Source organism: Cinclus cinclus, chromosome 2 (genome assembly GCF_963662255.1).
Source record: "Cinclus cinclus chromosome 2, bCinCin1.1, whole genome shotgun sequence".
NCBI classification, from domain to species: domain Eukaryota; kingdom Metazoa; phylum Chordata; class Aves; order Passeriformes; family Cinclidae; genus Cinclus; species Cinclus cinclus.
Window position 1 is genome coordinate 11,355,899 of NC_085047.1, and position 25,337 is coordinate 11,381,235.

Genomic DNA, 25,337 nt, shown 5'->3' on the forward strand with positions numbered 1-25,337 from the left:
TTACAAATGTTGTCAGAGTGGGTTTATCTCCCAGGGTATGAAATGTTGTTATAGAGGGAAAAGTCCAAGTTCTCATTATCCTGGGGAGAAATTACAGTAACAGCTGTCATGGTTGTACAATTTCTTTTGTCAGGATGTTCTGTCTCTGTCCTGTTGTGATCAATGGCATCCAAAATGTGGTACAGACTTGAACTAAACCCACCAAACAGTCCCATCCATCCCTGTCCCCAGATCACCTGCAGGCAGAATGGACAGATGGGGAAGGTCCCTGCCTGCCCACACAACTTCCAACCAGCCCCTGCACCTTTTCTCTTTGCTGTGGGGGTGTGCAGGCAGTTCCCAGGATGTCAGAGTGCTGCCAGGAAGAGGCTGGGTCACCTCAGGAAGGTGGGAGGTTCCACAGGTGCCACAAGGTACAGGAAGAGAAAGGCAAGGGCTTCCAGCTGGGGCTTGTAACCTTGCTCTGGCCTTGGGGTGGCGAGGGAGGACAAGGATGCAGGAGGACAAGGACACCCCTGCTGCACATCTGAAGCCCAGCAATGGCTTCAGCCATTTCTCAGTTGTTGCAATTTGAGATGACATCTCCAAGATGGAAAACTGATTTCCTTGTCACTCACTGTGGATTACCTTTGGATTGCAAATCTGAGTTGATGTCCCAAACTGCTCCCATTGCCAAGCTGTATGGAGAAGGTGTGAGGTGTGCTTTTGCATTCACTGGAACACCACAGCAATGAAAACCTTAAAAAAATCAGTAGCAATTAAAATAATTTTAAACTTAATCAGCACTCTATTAGTGAAAACTGCTTTCTTATTATTCTGTACAAGTGTGCTTGATAGATATCAGGTGGATAAAATATATCTGCTTGTGGTGTCTTTGTCCCCTTTTTAGTTTTTTTGTTTAGCTCATGATTTTATTTAATGGAAGAGACACTTCTCACATATTGGCTTGACAATTTACAAGCATTTGTTTGTGCTGAATTAAGCACATTTTTAAACTTTGTGTGTTGCTGCTGACAGTTTGGGGATTGATTTTTATCCCTAGAGAGATGCCTTTTTGTCTTTAAGGCAAATTGAACTTGACTGCTGGAGCATTCCCTGGTAAGAGAGAGAATCTACTTTAGGGATATTTTTCTACTGAGAATTCATTCTGAACTCAGAAGCTTCAGCAAGGTCATGTTTTTCATGACACTTAAAAAAAAAGTAACAAAGTTCACAGACAAAGAAGTAGCATTAACTTCAGAGAAAATAAATCGGAGCAACTATTACCAAGTTTTTCCCATTACAGCTCTCTGTCAGGGAGTTTTGCCTAGATATGCAGTAGGTAAAAATTCCAGACTTTTCTTCTGAAAGCACATGTTAAATGCTGGTGTGAGAAATGGCAGAAAAAGGTTTTACTCGTGCCTGTGTTTTCATGTATGTTATGAGATTAAATTTTAAATCTTCTGTAACATTTTTAGGATGTTCAGATTTTTTCAAGAATGGATTCATTGCTTGTCCACATTGGCAACATGGGATGGGGTTTGCAGACATGAAAGGATTAACACCTGTGTAGTCTTCCTTTTAAACCTTCTTTGGGATGTTCTCATTGGATTTTTCACACATTTGTGTCCTAAATATTTGAATTGTCTCACTATGTTTTTGAAAGCCTGGGTATCAATTACCAGAATTTTCATTTGCTTGTTTGATTTTTTCCCCCCTTGTCAAATTCCTCCTGAAGCATTTGTGACACTCGTTCTTGGTAGTTACTGGACTAAGACATTTCGCAAAATCCAAGAAACAAAACTTATAATATTATTTGCATTATAAAGAAAAAAATGAAAACCTGTACCTTCAAACTTGAACAAGTGCCTTGCATGTACAGCAGAATGAATTTGGCTGGTGTTTAGGATAGGGTAGGTGAGGGGTGAGAGGAAGCAGGGACTGATGTCTTTGGTTGTAGCTGGTGAGCAACATCCCAGAGCTACCCCCCTTCAGCAAGGAACTCACATTTTCTGCCATGTTCTCACTTCCAGCATTTTATTAGTTAACTGCTAAAGTTTTTGCTCTGATTCACCTTGGAATTTGGATCCTTTTTTGAAAATAAGTTTTCTTTAAATTAGAACATAGCATTTATTAATAGCAGGAAATTCCAAGTAATTATTTTGTCTTTCTTTCTCCTGTTTTTTTATTGGCGCTAGATGTTGGTTTTTGTGAACTGTACCTTTTCTACCCCAATCTATCTTGTTTCTCTTTTGTCCTTTAGCCTGAAGACTTTTGGTGTTTAGAATTAACTTTGTTCTCAGTCCTTTTCCATTTTGTGCACAATTATGCACCTAATTAGAGGTAATTGTTTCCTTGTTCCTACAGCATCAGCCAAGCAAGCAGATCTCAGCTACCTCTGAGGGTTACAAGGAGCCTCCATCCTAGAAAAAGCGCAGCAAAGACTTTGGTAATTTGATATTTCTCACTGGCATGTCCATTGTTCTGTACCTGTAACAAACATGACTTAGATGAGTTTCACCTGCTACAATAAGCTGTGGGGAATCATGGAAACCTGGGTATTCTGGGCCAGGGAATGGCAGCATGAATGTTATAATGCTGTCACAAAGGTTGTTGATCAAGATTCTTTTTTTTTAATCAAAGCTTTAACATTTATTTGCTTTGTGTCAGGTTCTTTCTGGGGTTTTATTTGTAATTAAGAACAAATGCATAATTTTACTGATTTTACTGCAACTTTTTCAAACTTCTGGATTCCAGGAATGAAAACTTATCTGCTATCTGGGGCTCAGAAAATGTATTTAACTGTGTCTAATCAAGGCAAAATGCAAATTGCCATTAATTAAGTTTGTAACTGTGTAGCAGGAATGAGAACAATTTATAGGAGCGGGGGTAGGAGAAGACCTTTAAGTAGCAGTGCACGGTGAATGAGATGCACAGCTTCCATTAGCACCAGGAGCTGCATGGATAATCCAGCAGCCTCGGCACTGGGGAAAATGTACCCTGGGATGTCAGGTGTTAAGGTAAAGAATGGGCCTCTCACGTTCTTTGCACTTACCAGCCGGCTGTAACCTTTTGACTCTCTCTCTCTCTTTCTCGAGTTTTGTTTCCTGAAAGGAAAAGGGGGTGGGGGAACGCAGGGGAAGAAGGCTTAAAGAGTGAAGGATCTATTTCAAAGTACTGTAGTGTATTTGTAAGCTTTTTTTTTCTTCTTTTTTTAATGGAATTATTTTTATTTTATTTCTTAAAGAAGCAGTTGTTTTTAATGTAGAGTGTTTAGGGCATGACTTAAGAGATGAATGTCTGCTGAGTACCACTATCAACACTACAAACTTTACACATGTGATTCTGCTACAAGTGTTTTGCACATAGTTTGTTTATCTTTCTAACTAAAATGAATTTAATCTCATTTAAGAGCATAAAGAAGAGAGCTAGTTCTGTTAATTAATGTTGCTTTTCCTACTGACCAGTGCAGAAAAACAACTCCCCAATAACAAGAATTCCCCTTTATTCTCAAAGGATCCCTTAATGTAGAATGATCATATATTGATCACATTGAACTTGGGTGTTATCCAGGCCTGAAGATCTGCACGTGCAAAGAAAAACTTGTCAAATTCTTGCACATTTAATCTCCTTGCTAGCTCTGAGCTAGTAAGTGTGAAAATACCTTGATGCAAGGATTTGAGCATTTACTTAGTCTAAAAGAGCATGTGACAAAAAAGGGGGGGAAAAGGGTGGCTAGTTAAGGTAGATCTTTCCATATTCAATTACTTTTGAGGAAAAAGAGCAGTATGTGCAAAAAATACATGAAAACTTCTATTATCCCTTTCTGAAATAGTCTGTTCTGGGCTGATCCTTATTAGAATGTAAATGTGGAAACACTAAAGGTGGTGGTTACTTCCATTAATTAAAAGGAAACTTGCTCATAGCACAGCACCCTGAAAATGCTAAAGGAGTTTTGTATATTCCTGATTGCCATCTTTGGTATGATCATCTCGTTCCACTTCAAACTTTGTGTTTTTCTTTGTCAGAGATAATTTTGGAATTACTTACTTTGCCTTTGCACGGCTGAAATGTGGCAGCAATGGAGTGGAGCCAATGGAGAGGTAATTTTGCAGCCAGCAATCAGGAAAAGGAAGAGTCCTTAGCCAGGGAACTCAACAGTGCCAGGAGGAGCCATTATTCTATTATTGTTCCTAGTGTGTGGAAGCATTGTTTTAAGTTACATCAAAAACATCCTTTACATTTCTTTGTTATTTGCGTTGTACATTTTCCACATCGACTTTTCCAAAGGAAAGGTGTGAACATATATCGAAGTGGGCTGCTTGGGATGCATCTTGCCTTGGAAATTGTGGGTTAAAGAGAAACCTGGAATCAATGGTAATTCCTCTGCTTTAGCCTGGAAGTTCATTGAGACTGGCCAAAGATAGAATGAGTTCTTTTCCTAACACTTGCTAAGAGAAACACTCTAGACATGCTATCTCTTCACAGGCATTGTCCTCCCTTTTTTTTTTTTTTTTTTTTTTGACTATTAGGGAGCCCAACCTTTTGAGTTTTAAGCACCCAACCCTCTAAGCTTTCCAGGAGCATTACACTTAGAGAGCTAAAAGGGAAAGAATGAAGCCTATATTGTTATTCATGTGTATGGACTTGTTTTAATCTCCTGAAAATTGCACAGATTTCAGAAGATTTGATGTAGATAGTTTTCTTGTTCTCAGAGAAGTCCATTGTCAGTAAATATTTTATATTCAATCCTGCTTTAATTCCACTATGCAAAGCATGTGTTGAGAACCAGTATTGAAGGGATTTGCATACTGAAGATTATGATCATGATCCCTTTTTTTTATTGATTGATTTTGAGGAGGTGAAGGCTTTCTAACTGCAGGACAAGGGCATTTTGACATAAAGACAGAAATTGAAGTAATGTCTCCCAAATCATTTGGGCCATTTGAAACATGAATGGGAACAGAACCCAAATATCCTAAATTCCAGTCCAGTGTCTTAATCCTGAACCCATTTTTCAAGATTAGTTTCCATGATTATTATTTCTACTGCCAGGGATTTCCAAGGATATACATGTGACCTAATTTATTAAATACTGCCTTACGTGCAAGACAGAATCAAAATCCTTACCCCAGGGTACTTACTCAGTGGCCCTGGTTCTGCAATCTGATCTCTTGAATGAATGCCTGAACTAACACGAGCCCTGCTGCCTATTCTGAGAGTTTGGCTGGGATTTTAACAGGGAAGGGGACATGAAGATTGCAGGTTGTCTACAGCACCCTCAATCAACTTCACCACATGACCACTGCTTTTCCACATGTGTTTCCATGAGACCTCTATGAGCTTTTGTGTAGCTGTTGCTCAGTTACCTTCAGTAGATGGTGAAGTTTGGGCTGAAATGTTTTTTTATTCTGTGTATAAGCCTTGATCTGTGGCACTACTTAAAGATGCACCTTCCGATTAAAGTGCATCACCCCTGCAAAGGGGTTGTCATAGATATGCTTTTCAAATCAGGACTCCCTCATGGGTTCTTCCAAGGAATCATCTCCATGTCATTGGGTTGGCAGGATATGAAGCTCAGGGTCTTCTTGAAGTTTTCCTTCACGCCCAGGGGTGTATACTCGTTGTGTGGGAATTGTGGCTAGTTGCACACCCTCTCTTCCCTGCGTGTTCAGGGCAGGATTACTTAATGCAGTGCTCAAATATTCTGGACTTTTTCTAAAAGTAAATTGTTCAATTTGCTATGTTGGAGTATTAAAATGAAGAATGGAATCTGAATGATGAAAATTAGTTTTTTACAAGGGACTGAAATACAAGGGATGAACTTCATTAAGTAATTAAATAGTCCTATAAACATCTATGCCTTTGCAGCTACACACAATAGTCTTATTTTTTCGAAACATGATCATGTGCTTTGTCAAATATCACTCTGACCAGTAGTATTTAGTTTTTGCATAATCATAAAACAAATACCACTTTAAAAATCTGCTCATGCATCTCAAATTTAATTCTTTTTTTTTTCTTTTTGAGAATAAAAAAAAATTAGTTTCCTGAATTAAATAATTTGTTATTGGAAAAGCAAAGCAACATTTCTTTACACAAAACTCTTCCTCCTTCAAGACTGTGGTGCGTGGAAAGTATTTTCCAGCTTTTGGAGTTTATTTTATTTTGAAGACTTTTGGTTATGTAAGTTTTAATAAGCAGCTTTGGTGTACCCCTAAAGGCACACCCCACACACTTACATTGTGCGACCTAGGGTCACAAGTAATGGCTGCAAGCTAATTGATTGAGAAAGGCTTGTCTGACTGGGCCCCTTTGAGTCCTCCCTTTACATTCCTAAATTTCTGTAAAGGAGGCACTGGCAGCTTCGCCTGGTGAGAGGAGGGGTTGGGGGAAAGGGAGGAAGTTTCTCAGTTTCTGATTATGCGCAGAGTTTCCTTGTACTGAGCTTATGTTCTCCACCCACTACTTAGTAAGAACTCCTTAACAACTTAAAGCTTTATCCCTGTGAGTACCAGAAAAGTGATCTGAGTATTTATTGAGCAGGGAGAACAAACTGCTTGCTCCAGGCAGGGAGAAAGCCTATGGAAATTATGTTAGACCTTCTGCAAAGTGCACAGCTGCATCATACAGAAGCTGAGACTCAAACTGACAGGCAAATAAGCCAGATCACGGAAGGGGCCTCTGTGTGGCAGCTCTGAGCTACCAAGTGTTGGACAACTAGGCAAAAAGTGCAATGGAACAGGGCAGAAAATAACACACTAACTTCAGGCAACTGTTGCTTATTCATGGTGAGTCCAGATCTGAAATGTTGTTTGAAATGTAGCTTTTTTGTTGTCTCTAAAAACCCTTCCGTTTTACCACAGCGATCCTTCTGCAGAGCTCATTGTGTTCCAGGTTATTTGTCCGGATGTGCACTTCAGTTCTGAGTGATACAGAAATGCACAGGGATATCCCTTTTCCTCGCTGCTCGCTCTCTCTTGTGCTTTTCTTGCTTCAGGAGACAGGTCCTGTTTTAAAAGCACACACTGCATGGCTTCTGATTTGGAAAGAAAGAAGTTTTGCAGCCAGCACTTGGCGTACAGCTGCATGGAGGTGAATAAATGAACATAATTTCTGTGCAGTTTTCTGCAGTTTGAGCTTTGTGGCACCTTTCCATTGCTCCTTATTTCGCTGTCTTATCTTGGGAATGTATGGCACGGTCACTATGAAAAGAGCTTTGTGTTTGAATTCCTGGTGAGTCGAAGGGTCAGGGCCTATGAGTTATCTGCCTGCCAGCAAGACTCATTGCCGTGTCCCTTTATTTTTCAAGCTGAAATAGAAAAAACATGTGTCCTTATCCCTTTTTTATAAATGTATTTTGAATTCAGGTTTTACATGCTGTTTGTGTGTGCTTTGTTCTTTTGACAAACTCGAGGTTTGGGAGGAGGCCAGTTTTATTCTATCCATGTTTATTTTATTTATTCAAGCTTTCCTGCAGCTTTTCTGAATTCCTTTGTTGTGATGCACATAATTCTTTCTTAAAACAATATTCTGAGATTCTGATTTCTGCTGAGAGAAAAAGGATTTATACTCTGATATGTATTTCTAAAATTACCAGACAACTATCTAAGTTTTAGGTAAGTTGCATAATTATACAGAAGATAATGCTTTCATAACATTTTACTTGCTTAAGGAGAGAAACACAATACTTGTGGATAAGTTCTTGAACAGATTGTGTTAGCTACACTAGTCATCTAGTGTAATGGTAATAAATGTGATCTGAGCTATAATGTTATTTCAGGTATGAGTTTGAAAAAGCTGCTTCATTAGCACAGCAACAGAATTAAACATTGCATGTTGACAGTAATGTTAGAAATATGTTTGTGAAAGCTGCTGAGTGGATGAAATTTAGAGGAATAAATCATCAAGGCATGTCAAAGTTACTCTCTATATGAGGTTTTAAGGTATCTGTAATTTAGAGGAGAGTCTGCTTTTCCTTTTGCAGAAGTGTGATTCTGTATAAAAGTATTTTCATCATGTAATTCAGGTGCATGAAAAATCTTAAAATTAAGTAACAGTTATTTGGGGCTAAATGGAAAATGCCCATTTGATAGGATAATTCTAATATGCAATGTAAGAAGCTGGTCAGATGAACTCTGCACAGAGGGTATGTTACTACTTGTTTCTTGATCTGTCTTTCTGTTTTTATGCTCACCTAATGATTAGCAGAATGCTCGCTTAAAAAAGTAAGATGATTCAGATTTGATTTGATCTGATGTTACAGTCCATTTCAGGTGCAGGAGTTCATGCTGTTCACCTATTTTGTCCTTTCTTATTTGCCAGTTTGAGATCACACATCAATTTTGAAAACGGTTTTAATATAAAGGGAGGGTTTTGCCAGAGAAATGCTAAGAAATACGGATTTGAATCCAATGCTGCAATGCAAGCTGATCTAAGTGGACCTCAAATTTTGTGTTTTCATATTTTGCATAGAATATAATTGTATATTTTGACTTGGGCTAAACATTACTTTCCACAAGAATATATTTATGTTCGTAGTTCAGCTGAAGGTGTTCTTTTCTTTTAGTAGTTTCAGGCTTGCTCTGAGGGAAAGAAATTTGTTCTCTTCAGTAACATAAATGTACAGTTCCCTTCTTGGCTATGCTGTGGGGGAGGAATGCCTGCTGAAGGTCTGTTTATACCTCTAAAAACTGAAAGTAAAAGAAACTTTGAGGAGGTGATCTTTTCCCAGCCTTGGAGGCCTGGGCAGCTGAGGTCTCACCCACCTCCTGGTGGTCACGAGCCCTTGGGGAGCAGGGAAAGGTGGGAACTCACACGGGGCACCCCAGCAGAGCATCCATCCTTTCTGTGCTCTGGGGCTTCCACTGGCAAAATAATGCACCAGTGGTGTTGTGACATCAGGCTAGAGGATTATGAAACATTTCTTCATGCTCTGATGATCAGCCTGATGAAGGGGAAAAGATTTAATGAGGAAGAGAAGAATTTACTGAGGACTTTATGCCTATATCTGTTATTAAAAGCAGAATATCTGCTCGCAGTAGCTGTGTTCTGTGATTCAAGGAAAGCTGGCAATAATGATGATTAAGTGTGCCGTTCTCAATGACTGTCTGAGGACTGGCACAATTTAATGTGACTGGCAGGAACCTTAAACATCAATAGTATATCTCCAAATACTATTATTCTGTCTTGGAGAAAGTCAAAGATCCGTGAGCTCAGACTAATATAATTATACAATCTTTTTTAGTTCTCTTTGACACCAGTTAGTGAAAAAAAAAAGTAGTTTTGAAAAGGTCAAAATGTTTGAAAGGTTTAAATTTAACATTATTAATGTTTTTGAAGGAGTAAATAGATTTGTTTTGTGAATTGCTTAGAAAGTGATTTTGAAGGTTCACTTTTAGATTAATTCTCTTCTGTATGGAAGAAGGAAACCCTTTATTTACACGATCTGTTCCTTTTTATTGTCATCAGTATATTAACAGAAACAGGTCTGCATGATACCTATGGATATCTTTAGAGTCACAATAGAAATCATGGAAATTCAAGACTAATGATTTTTCTTTCAAAGAGAGGAACTACTTTGTGATGTCATGAGAAGGTGATGTCTATAGCAATAGATGAAGGAAAATTAGCAGATATAAGAGAATTGTAATATTCATGGAGTCAGTGAATCACAGTGTTAAGATGAATTAAAAAAATACTTTAATACCTAGTAATTTTGAAAGAATTTTTAAAATAATTAAAAGAAAAAAAAAACAGGCAAAAATTTCTTTCATCTTCTCAGCTGCAACTCATGAACACATTGAAATGTGATATTTGGAATATCCAATTGTGTTTACTTTCCAACAACTTATTCAAACCATCAGCAGAAGATTGTCGCAGAAGATGATGATTAAGGTGAAAGAACAGATAAAAGGAGAAACATTTGGCCTATGAAGTGACTTAAGTAATTGTAATATATGAGTAAAAGCAAATAATCACAGAGAAGCAGGAAAAGTGAGGATAGGAGCAGTAATAAGAGAGGCAGAACCTAAAAGTAGAAGGAACATGGCATGAGAGAGAAAACCCACCCTGTCTACAATGATTTGTCAGTCACTGAGATGAGCCTTGGGAATTTTGCTGTCTTTCTCTGGATTTGTTCAGAAGCATTTCTACTGCTGTCAGCCAGTTTTGTACCTGAAGTTATAAATTCACCTGAGAAAGTAGGCTGTTCCTTCCAAAATTATGAACACAGCATTTCAGGGAGGCAGATGTGAGATGAAACCTCTTTTTACCACCTAACATCCTTTTATATTTTTTTACCCTCTTATATGCTTCTCTCTGTCTAGCAATGAAGATAGAGGTGAGGGTGGATAGTTGCATCTGTTGTGACTGTTTTTTGAGCACAGGTTAAGTAGGTTTTTTTAAACTCCAACAAGATTTCTGTAACTTTTAAAAAATTCTTTTCCTTTGGGAGGACTTCTGGCAATTCTGATTCTTGGGTCTGGGGGAGATGAATGAGAAAGATTTTCCTCTGCCTCTCCTCAGACCAAACCATACACTTTAACCATGGTTTTATTTGGGACTACTGATTTTTGTAGGGATTGGATGAGGCCAGCGGGGGAGTTCAAAACTGTGCTCATGATGATTTTCAGTGTATGAATGTGACACCATAATGGTTTAAGACTCTTCAGTATTCTACTGGAAACCACACCAAATTCCACAACCATGGAAGTACGTACAGTGCTATCTCCAATTTCTGAAATACCTGCCTCTCTGTTACAGAAAGGCTTGGTGATTCAGGCAGTTAACTAGATGAACTTTCCAATTCTGATATTACCTTTAAAACTCCAAGACTGTGGTAATATTAATGATGTAACCTCAGTTTATTCAGCAACATAGAGGTAGGTAAGAAATACAGCTTCAAGTACTGCAAAAAGCACACTCTTCTCCCTCTTTTAGTGACAGAGATTTTGAGTGACAATGTTCCATTTGTATCATTCACTGTCCACATCTCCTCTTTAACCCAAAAGATGCTCCATGGACCATAAATTTCCTGTGAAAGATCTGCAATTGGTCCAGTTTTGAACAATGCATATTCAATGGTATTAAATGATAAAGGGAAAGATCAATTAAAGAGAAGGCCCTACCCTAAATTACATGTCCCATTATTGCTGGGAATTTCTATTATTTCCAAAAAGCAGCAGCAGCAGCAGCTGAAGACATCCTCCTAAGCACAGTCCTTTGGGGCAGAGATGATAGCAGGTATCCTAGTGCTCTCTCACTGCTTCTTCTCCCACTTCTCTGCTAACCAAAACTGTCTATGTTGTCATGGCCAGGCTGGTGGAAATATCTTCAAAGTGCCTTCCCTAAGGTGACATGACTTTGCAGTCCCTCTGGATTGAGGATCACTGTCCTGTGAAAATACTGCCTGGTTTTGGTTTGTGTATTTTGTAAGTTGTTCATGATTGTGGCCTGGTTGTCACTGAGCATCTGTTATTTTGGTTTGTGTATAATAAATTCCTGACATAAAAATCTGTGCCCTTAGTAGGGGAGAGCAAGTTATATAATATGTAATCAATGAAAATGGAGGAGAAAGTGATTGGTGCAGAACTTTATTCAAAAAACATACAAAATGTGACACAGCAGCATGACAGAATCACCTGTGTTGGAAATACCTTTGTGTGGAAAACAGAATGCACTTCCTATGAGCCCCATAAAGCTTCTTCCAAGCTCTGGCTGAAAATTCACAAGGAAAGATTTTTCCAGAAGTACCCAGTACCCAATATAGGTCCAACTATCCTTCCACTGACATTAAGAAAAATTACATCAGTATTAGGCAAAAACTGTAAAAATTGGTAGTTCATGCTACAGAGAAAGTAATATTCCTCAAATGCTTTCCTTTGTGGTTTTGTTCTTCATTTGTAATCTACTGTCAGTGTCTTGGAGAAAATCAAGAAATTTGTCAGGATCTTGTAACTTAATTGTGTTTTAAGATACATCAGGCCATTTGCTTTCTATCACTTTGCTCTTCCTTTAACTGTATTTTTTTTGGTCTGAAATTTTCCATTGTGTAGTCCCAAACCACAGGTGATACTTTTGTTTGTTTGCTTTTTACTTTTTTTTTCTTGTTGAAGGAAGTATGTTATTTTAAGCAGCAGAAGTAAGACTGCATTATATTTTTCCTTCTAAAAATGAAGTAACAAAACCAACGCAACAAAAATATTTGAAAAACAGCCTTTGGAACAGTGTGATCAACAGGTGGTTTGTGGACAATTTTTAAAGGACTTGACATAGAAAGAGATCTAAATTGTTATATATTGAATATGGTAAATTATAACAACTTATTACATGTGTTTTGGCAGTGGATGTCAAGGTAGGCACTGATTTTTATTTTACTTGCTAAGAGGATCTTAAGACAAGTTGAACATTGCGTATGGATAGCACTGTATCCTGTCCTTAGAGACCATGATGCTGCAGGAACTTGGCATGAGCATGTATCCAAAGTTGACTTAGCTGGACTCTGGGAAGTAAAAACACAGGAAGCAAGATTGCCATCTTGGAATATCTCACGTGGGCAAGGAATGAATGCTCTCTCCATCTTCTTTTTCATGAAGCCTTCCTAGACTGTAGTTTCAACAGCACCAGGTGGTGTTAATTTAAAATGTGCCAGTGTTTTGGGGTTCCCCCCCCCTCCTTTATCTCCTGCAGTATATATGTAATTGCAGTAACTGAACAACTTCTGCATCTCTGCTGAATTTACCACTGGGTGATTCACATCAGTGGTGTGTGCTGATGGGTACAATTTAAAAGAGGGGAAATTTAGGTTAGATTTTCTAAAAAGTTAATAAATTCATTACTGTGAGGGTGGTGAGATAGGCAACAAGTTGCCCCAGGAGGTTGCCAGCCTTGGTGGATGTCCCAACCCTGGAAGTGTTCAAGGCCAGGTTGGATAAAGCCTTTAGCAACCTGGTCTGGTGGGAGGTGACCTTGCCCATGGCAGGGGGGTGGGACTAGGGAATCCTTCAGGTCCCTTCATCATTCCATGATTCTATGGCTCCTTGGTAGAGATAGCTCAGCTAATTGGCCCTGTCTGCTCTCTGGCAGAATAGGCAGTAGCCACCTCCCAACTGTTTACTCAAAGCTAGCGCTGGTTTAAGTTTCTTTATTTTCTTTCACTTATGTTCAAAAACCTGTTTTTTATTATTTATTTATTTATTTATTTTTAATCAAGCTATATACTGCTACATTAAGGGGTATATACACATTTTATTTTTGCATACATTCAGGTAATAGAAAATGCATCTTTTGAATTGCTTTTTGAATTGAAATATAGAAAACTCTATAGAAAATGTCTGCAGCAATACTTATTTATGATTAGTATTTATATGTTAGGGATCAAAATGTTTGTGGCACACGAAATCTTCATTCCATTTATTCCATCTTTTATTGTAGATCATTGGGAATTTAGTCTTGTCAAATTTTTATTGGTAGCATGCTTTATTTCCTGAACTGAATCCACCACTCTTTTGTATGAAGTTTGGCTTAAAATGCTCCTTTTCAAAGCATGTCTATTAGAAAAAGAAAAAACCTCAAAAGAGGTGATGAGCAAAAGCAATGCATGACAGTGTTCAGTCACTGGGGATGGACTCTGAAAGGGAAAGCAATACAACAGCTTTTTTGACCTGGCCATTTTCTGAAACATCAGAAACTTTGGATGAAAATTCACCTCTCTTATCTACATTGTGCTACATATGTACAATTGCACATCCAACTGATTTTCAGGTGGAGGAATTTGTTCTTAAGACAGTCCAGTTATGAACTGATGGAAAGAACTTCTAATTTCAGACACTGCCAGAGCTGAACACCTTAATTTCAGTTTAAATATTTGCAAAAGCAACCATTTAATGGGATTTAGTTACAGAAACATAGCACACGTTGGCATTGCATCTATCTCTGTCATTCTGGGTTTATTCAGAGTTTACCACAGCATTAAGAAGTCCTAAAAGTTTCAATCTACCTCTGGATATAGAAATCTCAAGGTGCCATCTAACTTCTCTGTACCTTTGGGCAAACAACTTAAAACATGTAATTTCTTACTGCTAAAATATTTTCAGTATTTCTATTTATGTTATAAATGAATGTGTCCCATTTTAGCTAAAAGTACATTAAAATGACAGTATCCATCTAGAAGAGGATTCTGTTTGTTGTTTAACTTTGCAGGTCTATTTACCTGTGCTCTGTGAGTAGTTTCTTTACATCTGGTTGGATGCATTTGCAGATTATCATTGGCATATCTAAAGTCAGGAAGTGAGAGTCCAGTAGTTTAAAGTGCTAATTAAGGTGCACATCACACTTAAAAGTAAAATGTTGTACTCCTGCTGTGTTGGAAGCAGGGTCCCTCATCTCAGTTCTTAAAACAGATTTAAGAGCCTAATCTTAGAATCTTCATAGAAACCCCAAAACACCAAACCTGGATTTTACAGAGCTGTCATATTATCAACAGTATTAAATATTTGTTGTTACTCTCATTTTTAAAGTGAGACTTCTAGTAAGGTTTGTATGCTCTCTTTTGTTCTTTCCCTCCTTCATGTGTTTTGAACCCTTTTGTGTCTCTCAGTTAAATCTGAAAGGCAAAATTCTCAATGAATATCATGTTTTATGAAAATCTGTGAGTGTATGGAGGAAAAACCCCACAATTGGTGCCAATTTAGAGGAAGAGGCAGGCAGAACATAGCTGTTATACATTCTGTTTGGCAGTGGCTCATTGGCCAAACAAAATGTGTGCAGTCCCAGACTCATCCCAGTACAGTTTCTCCTGCCAGGTGATAGTGTAATAAACAATGTGGAGAGATATGGCCATTTGCAGTGAGAAGAAAGAATGTGGAGTTACAGAGCAAAGAGTAAAAATCTCTAGGAAAACAGGTTTCATCCAATCTGGTGCTTACAGGACACCATGGGTTTGCTATTGCAGAAGAATAAAGGACCAAATGCCAGAAGATCTTAAAAGGATGTAAATTGCTTATTATAGGCAAACGAGAACATCTTGTTTCCTTTTTTTTTCTTTTTTCCTTGTTTACTGAGCATTTTATAGTGCATGGAAAAATCACATACTATTTCAGTCTTCACAAACTGCACTGAACACATGAGATTCCTGCTAATCTTTCATATGAGAGGGCCAACTGCAGTTAAATTCTGTATAAACAGTAAAACAGAAGATGCCAAGGTATGAAATATGGTAATAAACTTTAAATTGGAGGAAACCTACTTTTTCCAAGAATGTATTTAGACAGAGCTTATTTGGCTGTGTTGAAGTCAGCATAGATATGTTTAGATGAGGATGAAAACTTGATTTTAGAGCAGTTCACTATTTTCTATTTGTTTACATTGAAAATGCCTACATATTCCATCTTACCTTGGGCAAATTGCAAATGGCTTTTGTAAACTTGGGATTTGTCTTTTCTAAAAATCAGAATGTTAATACTGAAAATATTAATGCTTGCCTATTATTATTACTTAAATAATATTTTTAAAGAGCATTTCATTTCTCAGCCAAACAAGGTTCATCAATGGAAATTAATCTCTACTGCCTTTTATGATGCTATTGATTACATAGATATGGTTTTCTAAAATGCTGTATCTTGTGTAAGTTAGTTTTCCTTCTCCTGATGTCATTCAAAATAAGGAAAAATACCAACTCATTTTCATTTCTATGCCTTTTGGTTTAGAAGCTGAATAAGCATCAATGCCAGACGTTGATTATCAGTAATCACTACTTCATTTATTATAGGATAATAGAAATATTTCACATTTGAAGAACAGTTGTCTTTTATGGACTGTTTTGGAAAGGTACTGCTTCTAAGTATTCATTTTTCAAGAAATTGAGATGTTACCAGTAGCAACAGGAAATTGTAATGATTCGGATCATTGCATGCAGAAGTCCATTCAGCAATAGCTTTTGGATGGAATTTGCAGCTGAATTTAAAAGTTGCCAGCAATTAGGACATACTCTGTACTTTGAAGTGCTGGGTAATGGATTTAGCCACAGTGACCATTCTCCAATGTCTGCCATGCATACAGGTTCAGTGCTTGACACACCAGTCTTTTCCCCTCCTCAGGGCTTTTACAGTTTGAGGGACTTCCTTGGGGCATCTTCCATTCTTTCACCTGGCAAAGCAGAGCATAAAGTCTGTGATTCATGAAGGTTGCTCCTTTTTTGGGTATTTCTGAACATCCCTGTCGGTGGATAACCCCTGGCAATTCTCTGACAGACATGAGTCTGTGTACATGCAATAGCCAACTATTGCTTTCAAGCAAGGAGCTCTTTTCCCTTTCAGGGCTCTCCAAGTCCATGTCCTCTCAGTAACCAGGGGCCAGACCAGTAGTGTGCTTTTCCTTTTAGCAGCATGTTGTGATGTTAAACTTCCTGCAAAATCATGTGTTTCATATGTTTTTTATGTTTTAATCATGTTTTTTAAAGTGCTTCCAGATGTAATCACATATTTGGCTACAGCTTGCTGCACGTAGTTCTGCTCCAATAAACTGGAAAGGCCTGCATCAACAGCCTTGAAACCCATGTGTGACTTCGTGTGTGACTTTCAAAAGCTCTGGTTCAGGATGTTGGAAGTCAGGGGGATCAGGCTGCAGATTTTCTTAGAGGTGTTCAGCCAGAGTTAGAGTGGTTTAATAATGTGAAAAGTCCCATTGCAAGAGAATATGCTTTTCTTCCTTCTTCTCCTCCCTCCTCCATAATTCAGATGCCTAGTCATGCTTCAGCTGGCTCTTCCCAAATCCAGAGAGGCTGGTTATGTGCTTAGGACTCCCGTATACCTGTGCAAGGTATACTCATGCACACAGAGTGAGACTAATGCTAATGCATTCTGGGCTCATGAAATCCTCATCCAAGCACACTGTGTGTGCCCATACAGCAGGTAAAATTACTTTATTAAATTTCCTTTTTCCCTCTTTGTGTCTGTACATGGCATCCCTTATCCAGAGACCCTTGTGTTTTCCCACCAGCAGTTCTGCTGGGCAAAAGGAATGCCCCTAAGGGAAGCAGGACACAGGAAAAGGGTGAGGTGACTTTCCCACATAATGCAGGAAGTGACAGAAAGTGCATGTGGGGTAGGTGAAGCTCGTGTTGGCATTGTAGAAGGCACAGTCCTACTTGTGCTTCACACATTTTTCCTTTCCAACCATGGATCATTAGCACAATAAAGCTCCATCAGTTCCCTTTTGCTAATTCCAGTTTTGTGATAGCTCAAGAAGAACTCTGTGGATAGGTGAAAAATGTAAAGCAGCTATCTATGTAACACCCCTTGAGTGTGGGTGGTGAGAGAGAGATAAAACTGCTTATTTTAATGTGTAGAACCCCTCTTGAAAATCTCCTGGGGTATGGGAGAAGAGGCCTTTGAATATCCTGAAAAAGAGGAAAGTCAAGAGATTGGTACCTAATAGGTTTTCTGGAAGAAGTGGTGGCTTTCAGACAGATAAAAGTTCTCAGAAGTTCTGAGAGAACTCTGAGAAGTTCTCTCAGAACTTCATATGATGAAAACGTCAAGGACTTGGAAGCTTTTCACAAAGATAAAACTGGAATATTTTGTAAAGACTCAGTGAGGGAAGGCTGAGAAAAGGAATCTTATCTATCTATCTATCTATCTATCTATCTATCTATCTATCTATATATATATATTCATAGTCAACAATAAATTTGGATAATCAGAAACTGATGCTGAATTCTGCACAGGTCACGTGATGCAGGGATATTTGTTGGTAGCTTGAGGGGAATCTTAAAAAAAAAAAATCCCAAGGTTTGTGTGAGAGATGCACAGAAATGCCCATAATTTATCTGAATAACTTAAATGTTGTAGGTGAACTCAGTCTTGGCTTCATGCTGCTTGAGTTTTTTTAAAAAAATAATTTATTTGGTTCACTTGGGACATCTCAAATGTTGATAAAGTCGAAAGAACTGTGCCAGTACTTCTGTCATGTGGTGACAGAGAAAAACATGCACAACAGAAACATACTGTGCTATGAATCAAGTAACACAGTTTCTATTCAGATCACAGCCCTGCGGGTGGATTATATAGAGAGTAATTTTATCCCTGTTAGAAGTGTGTTGCTAGAATTTCTCCATAAAGAGCAGAAATAACAGAAGCCTGGTAATTAAAAATGCTGAATTAAAAAAAAATGGAGTGAAAATATTTATTGCAATAAGAATGAAACAATTAAAATCTTTTCAGCTAGAGTCTAGCGTTAGCCTTTGTGCACCAATGGCATTTAAATTAAAACCAGTGTGTTTCCCTAAATAGAAAAGTTGGTTTTGATGAAGGCAGAATATGTGATTAAAACAGCCCCCATTTGAAATCCCTGATTACATCTGTAAAGCAACTGCTTTGAACAGTATCCTGCTGTCATACTGTTTATGACAATGAAGCTAAATATAAGTACAGACAGTATCTGCAAATGTGTGCTTATGTTTATATGCTTTATATGTGATCTATTTATACATGTAAGTAAAGAACTTGGAAAACTTGACATATTTAATTCAAAGGCAGATGTGATATTAGGACCCCTTTACCCCAAACCTGTTCTTGTAATAAAGAAAGAACCATTGCTTGTTTGAAATTTCATCCTGTTTAAAAGTGAATCATGGTAATACAAGAAAGACAAACATAAACTGGAAGTCTGAATCCATCCCTGATGTTGTCTGCTTGTCTACACAATTCACTAAGCATTCAGAGGAACCTATGAAGTCCCTCTCTATGTCCTTTCATTCAGTTGTACTTGATGACAAGATCTATAAAAGATGTTGGTTTTAGATTTTTTCATCATTCTTCTTTTTTCTGTGTTACACCTACAGGCATTTCTTATTGTGTATCCATATAGAGCATTAATTTTAGCCCAGTAGATGTCTTTGATAGAAATTTGGAGACTATATATATATATATATGTAAAAGCAAGAGATCATCTCAAAAAGATCCTCTCAAAATGTCACCTGGTTTCTTTGGTCCTTGGTAGCTAAAGGTAGCTGAACACAAGCTAAATGGAGCAGAAATGAGAAAGCAGAAAATGGCACTTGTCAATGTAATCAATACCTAGACCACAGTGTAAATATCTGTTGATGTTTGTAGTGTCTGGGATAATGGGAAAAGGTTTAGTTCTGCTTCTGCTTTGCAATATTTTAGCAATGCCTGTAGCCATAAACCTGCCCTAAAACACCAATTAAAGAGGGTTTATGAGTGCTTTGTGTTGCTGGAGTGATGCAACAGATCAACACACGTCAATGAAAGCAGCATGTTGTTTTGCCATTTTTGACATAACAAACCTGAATAGCATAAAGTAATCTGAGTGCTGTGTCTAAAAGCAACATGTTGGATGGTCCTCACTCTCCCTGTAAATTAAGAAGTTATTTGAGTTAACTAACTGATTATAGACTGTTTGCCCATAGCATCCATTTGAATAATCCAGCAGCTGGTGCATGTAGATGCTGGAGACTCAGGATGAGAAGTGGAGAACAGCTGGGAAAGGCCTTGGGTGGCAAGGAAAGGGGACAGCAGCTGGAGAGTATAAACAGCAACCTGACAGGGAAGTTTTAGATGAGGAGAAAATCTGCAGCTGGGTTTGTGAAGCTTTACCTTGGTGATAACTGCATGTACACAGTTTCTCCTTAAATCTTCACATCCACCTGTTTTCCACATCTTTATATAAGAGTCTCAGCTGTGCAGGGTATGCTGTGTTCTTTACCATAACGTTAATTTTAAACATAAGAAGGAAAAAGTTTTCTTTAATATTCAACTCAGCAATATAAAAACCACATCATATTAAGGAGCCAGTATTCCCATGAACAGCATTTTTCAACTGTGACTTCTCATTAGGCTTTTAAGACTGTTTTATAAAGCCTATTGAATTGCATGAGCCTATGATATCATATATAAATATCATTATGTGTAGTGGATGCTTGTAGATTAAAAAGGAAAAGCAGAACCAGAAAAGTTCATCCAGGTTTACACTGTGTATGTAATCTAAATGAATTCCTGTTTGAAGTATGATTTTCAGAATACAAAACCCATTCTTGATTTAAAAGGTTAAAGGACAAGAGAACATGTCAGGATCTTTGGGAAGGTGTTCCAGTGCTGAAGTACTACTGTGGTACAACAGGTGTGCTGTGTACCTACATTATACATATGCATATATATATATATATATATATATATATATGTATATATATATATTTATACATACACACACACATATATATGAGATCATATATCTATATAATCTGAACTTGACTGCTGGGACTTGTTTGTAGTCTTGTCTTTTACCTACAAAAACCTCCTGTCAAAACTGATATAGACAGTGATCCATTCAGACATAATTTTTGAGGATAAGTGGAACTCTGTTAAAGAGTTTCTTCTTATTTATGAGGCTCTTTGGCGACTTACTTGAATTGTGCATATCAGACATTGATACAGCCTTCCAATACCAGATGCTTGAATTCCAAGTATAGAGGTAACCCAAGTTCTTTAGTCCTCTTCAGGCTTCTTCCAAAGAGGCCTCTGGGGATGCATTTTTCCCCTCAGCCCTGACAGTGCATCAGGAGCTCGTGTTTGGTGGAGTTGTGTCCACTCTTATGCCAAGCCTTTCTAAAAAATGTTTCCCACAGCGCAAACTCTCTCACTCTGCCAAAAGAACCTTACTCTCTTGTTTAATTTGTAGATAAATAAATTAGTTATCAGAGTGAAGGGACATACCCAGAAGCTCACAGAGTCTGGGAGGAGCAATCAGGCTCCTAAATATAATACTGTGTCCTTGCCAAATTTAATTTACTTGTTTCTTCCCCTGTACTTTGTGTGACTGAATATTTGCATTTTTCTGCTTCATGTGCCAAGGCTGTACATGCTCTTTCCTTTAGATTTTTATCTAGTTTTATCTGGTGAACAGAGTATACTTGAGGGATTGCATTGTGATAATGCTGTTTTTTCTAATTGTTTTTATTATTATTACTATAAAATGTTATCTATGAGGTTAATTATTTCCTGTAGTTGTGTGATTAATAAAATATTCATCTCAAGTACATTAGGAAATGCCTTCCATCTTGTTTAACTTCAGATTAAATTTCCTTCATTGCTGCCAAGCCCTGTTCAGGGTGGTGCTCCTTCTCTGCTGTCTCTGGAAAGCTGATCTCATGCTGGTTTGGAATATTTATTAGCAGCCCAACCCTTTTACCAGGGATAACGCTGATTATGTCCATTTCAAATATTTCTACTTCTAAAAAGTGCATCAAGAAATGAATTATTTCAAGAAAAAGGGGATTGAACCTGAAGTCTACTTCCTGGTCTGGCTGCAGAGGAGGAAGAGAGAGCCCCTGTCTTCTTGAAAGGGATTGATGTTACCAGCATGACACTTGCACCAGGAGCAGAAGCTATTTTTTTCCCTCTCCAGATGTAAGAAAACTGCTCCCTGGTGCTAAGTAGAAGAGAAAGACTTTTTTATTTTTAGGATTACTAGGTGTTTAAAAGCTTCTATTTGAAAGGAGCAAGTATTTTATTGGGAAAAAAAATTAAAAAGAAAAACAAAACAACCTAATTTCTCAAGATATCAAATTATGTGTTAGAGAAGAGACAAACCAAAAGAAGAGCTGAACTAACTTGATATCAGTAGACATTCTTAGGAACTTATTGAACTGTTGTTCACTTTTCTTGACGTGAAGGTGGCCTCTTCTATTAATTTTAGTTATAATTTTCTCTTGAAATCCTTCACTAAAGCACTTGTCTGGCGTGAGTTGTAGGGGTTGCAGCTGTGTTGGGTCCTACTAAGTGGCCAGGCAGCGAGTGTGGCCAGCAGGGAGTTGTTCCAGCATGAAAGGCAGCAGAGTGGCACCTGATGTTGGCAGTGACTCCCTGGTCCTGGCCACCTGGCATCCATGACAAACTTTAGGTCTCTGGCTCCTGGAGGAGCAGAATTGTTGCGTGTGGTTACGCACTTTCCAGCAGCAGCAAGGTTGAAACTTTACCAGGGCTACTGGCTTGTGCCATGGAGGAGTTGTGGGCATGGAGAGGGAGGGGGAGCTGCTGTGTTGAGGGGGAGCAGGAAAGTCTCCAGGTATGTGAGGTTAATGGGTCACCTTAGAATCATAAAACATGCAGAGTTGAAAGGGATCCATCAGGACTATTGACTCCAACTCCTGGCCCTGCACAGGTCACCCCAAGAACCACTACATTTGCCTGAGAGTGTTGTCCAAAAGCTTCTTGAGCTCTGTCAGGTTTGGTGCTGTGACCACTTACCCTGGGGATCCTGTTCCAGTGCTCAGCCACCCTCTGGGGCAAGAACGTTTTCCCAATACCCAACCTAAACCTCCTCTGACAAACCTCCATATATCCCCCTGCTCTGACCTGGACCATTCTCAGGAGGGGAACACTATGATCAGCAGGTATTTTAGAAAGAGCAAGACCAGCAGCCTCTTGTGAAATATCTCAGTTGCTGGGCTGGCAGGTGTGAAGTGATTTCTTGTAGCAGTTCTTGAGCTGAAAAGCAGATGGTATCTATGTGCTATGGTGTGAGTGCAGCAGAAGCACTTGGAGGATTAAAATGATGACTCATTGGAGCAAAGCAGGTCAAGGAGATGAACATTTGAAAAAAATGGCATCAGTCAATACAAAGTTGTTGGCTTTTGGAGGCATGCACAAATGTATTTTACTCTGCTGAGAAGCACTAAGTTTTCCAGGCTGTAAATCTGCTCTCCAGACTATATGTTAAATCAAATAAAACAAACCCTCTATTTTAATTTTTTTTAAAAAAAATATATATTCTTTAGCTTTATGTTTTGTTTTTCATCTACCAGGTAATGACTCCTTCTGAAATTAGAAAAGCAATCCTTGCCTGGCTTGGGTAAATAAAAAGATTGGCTTGTCCTTAAATGATGGATTAAATCAATCATTTTTAGATTACTTTTAAATCACTGTGAAAGCTCTTTTTAAATAGGTCAATGTAAGTGACAAAGTTGGCAAATCTACCCCTTTTCCCCTCTTTTTTGGATATATCTTCAAAATTTTCAGCATACATTCATGCAGTGGAACTTAAGATAACACACCTCTAACACACTTCCTAAATGATAAATTGTAGTTATGAATGTAAGAGAGGTGATACATGTAGTGAAATTTGATGAGCTTTCCACTTTTTCCTTGAGACAGAGTATTTGAGGGATTATAACTTCTGTGAAGCTCAGAAGCTGAAGTGTTTTCTGCTTTAGAAAGTGAGACTTTGTAGCTATTGGATTATTTGATGTAGATTTTTGTTTGTTTTGGTTGGGCTTTAAGGAAGAAATTGGATTATAATTATAGCATCTCTGATTCAGAGGCATGGGAGAAAAATACAGTATTTTAACTGCTGTTTTGTGGTTTTGTTGATTTTTTTTGGGGGGGGTTAACTGTTTTTAGAAAATTTCTGCAGCTAAAACAGGGAAGAGATGAACCAGTTTTGTCAGGGAATTTTGCAGCAGTTCATGATGAGACAGTTTTGTTTTACTGCATTGTAAACTACTAAGCATGGACATTCAAGCTGCTCAGCTAAAAGGTCTGCTAAGCATACTTACAAGGTGAGTTAGCTGTATGTTGGAAAGGCAGAACTTGATATAACCCTAGGAATTCAAAAGCTAACTGGAAGGAGGCATCAGCAGAAAATGTAAAGCATAAAGGGCTCAGGTAAAGGTTTTGCTTTTAAAAACTCATCATTGCTTCTCCTTACAATTTATCATAGAATAAGAAGCAGTCCTATTACAAGGTCCTAGCTTTGCAGAATAGCCTAACTAGTGACTTAATTTATGGCACCAACATTTAATAGAAGAGTTGAGCATATCTATTCATACAATCTAATGTCTCTGTGTCATTTGACTACATACTGTTCACATTTTGTAGCTGGGCTGTGCTGCCTTGGGATAATTTGCACCACTTGGAAGTAACTTGTGTAGTAATCTGTCCTCACATCTAAGAATAACATAAAGTTACTGTTTTTAAACTAAGGAAAAATACTTTACAGAAGAGATCTGTTTTCCGGACCTGTGTGTTTTTGACTTGTCATAACACCAACAAAGTAGAGGAGATAGGCACACCCATAGACATGCTATGAAAGCAAATTTTGCTTTGCTGGTGTACCATAAAGGTCTGATAACTTCAGAGAACTGTATGAAAAGTCTAATGTAATAGAAAATACACATGAATTGCCAATACTCAGAAATGAGAGGGGAGCTAAATCTGAAATACAGATAAAAATCAGTGCGGTTGACAGACATCACTGTAGAATCAGAAACCTTGTTCCTTTGATATGGATTTCCTTTCTTCTAAATCAATCCTAGTGTAATTTCTTCCCTGGTCTCCCAACAGGTCTCTCTCTTTTTCCTGAGCATCCTGTTTTTTGAGCAGCGCAGGTACATTCCTTCATTTCTTTCGTCATTGATGGCCTTTCTCCAGAGCAACACCTGCTGTTCCCTGAGTGACCTGGTGTCTTTCCAGAACAGAGGGACCACGACACAGGGAATTTGTGCAGCATGTTATTTCTGATGTGTGGAAATGCTTACAAAGGGTATGGGTTAGTTCCCAACCCAAAAGTCAGAGGGGATTTTACGAGGACACAAAAAAAAAAAAAAATAAAGTGGCTGCAGCTCATGTGGGCCTCCCAGAGACAGATGAGGGCTGACATCTTTGGCCTTGCATCTTGCCAAAGAGCTGTTGGCCGCAGAACGAGGATTAAGGAGAATGGATAAATATTTGGGGAGTGCAGGAGTGGGATGAGTAACTTACTGTGTAACTTGTTTAAAGGACACAGTTTGGCAGCCAGAGCTCTGTGTAGGTCATCTGGCTGCCCCGTGGGGAGTCCAGAGCACCTTCATGCAGTGAGTTGTTCCTGCCTGGCTGAAATCCTGCTTGTCCCAGATGTTTGGCATACAGATATCTTTACTAATGACTTGTGTATGGTTAAGACTGTAATACTGGCTATCAGAAAAGTAATGGTTTCAAAAATGTGTTTGTAAAAAGCTAGGAAACTACTGAATATTAATTTCAAAACCCTCACTTCTGTTCAGTTTGACTGACACAGCTGATGGCCCCAGGATTTTTGTTCATATTTTAGTGGCTGAAGTTTCAGTGGACTATGCCAGAAGCATTGATGGTTTCCCACACCAAGAAGTACCACTGAATCCTAGTGATGGTTCGGTCCAAATCACCCTTAAGTAAACTTTAAGAAATGTCCTTTTCTTTAAACTTATATTTGCTTCATACAAACCAAACTGAAACCAAACTAAAGATTTGGCAGTACACTTGCACTTGCGAACAGCTGCAGTATGCTGAAAGCTTATCAAGATCCTAAAGTTTTAAATGTAGCTC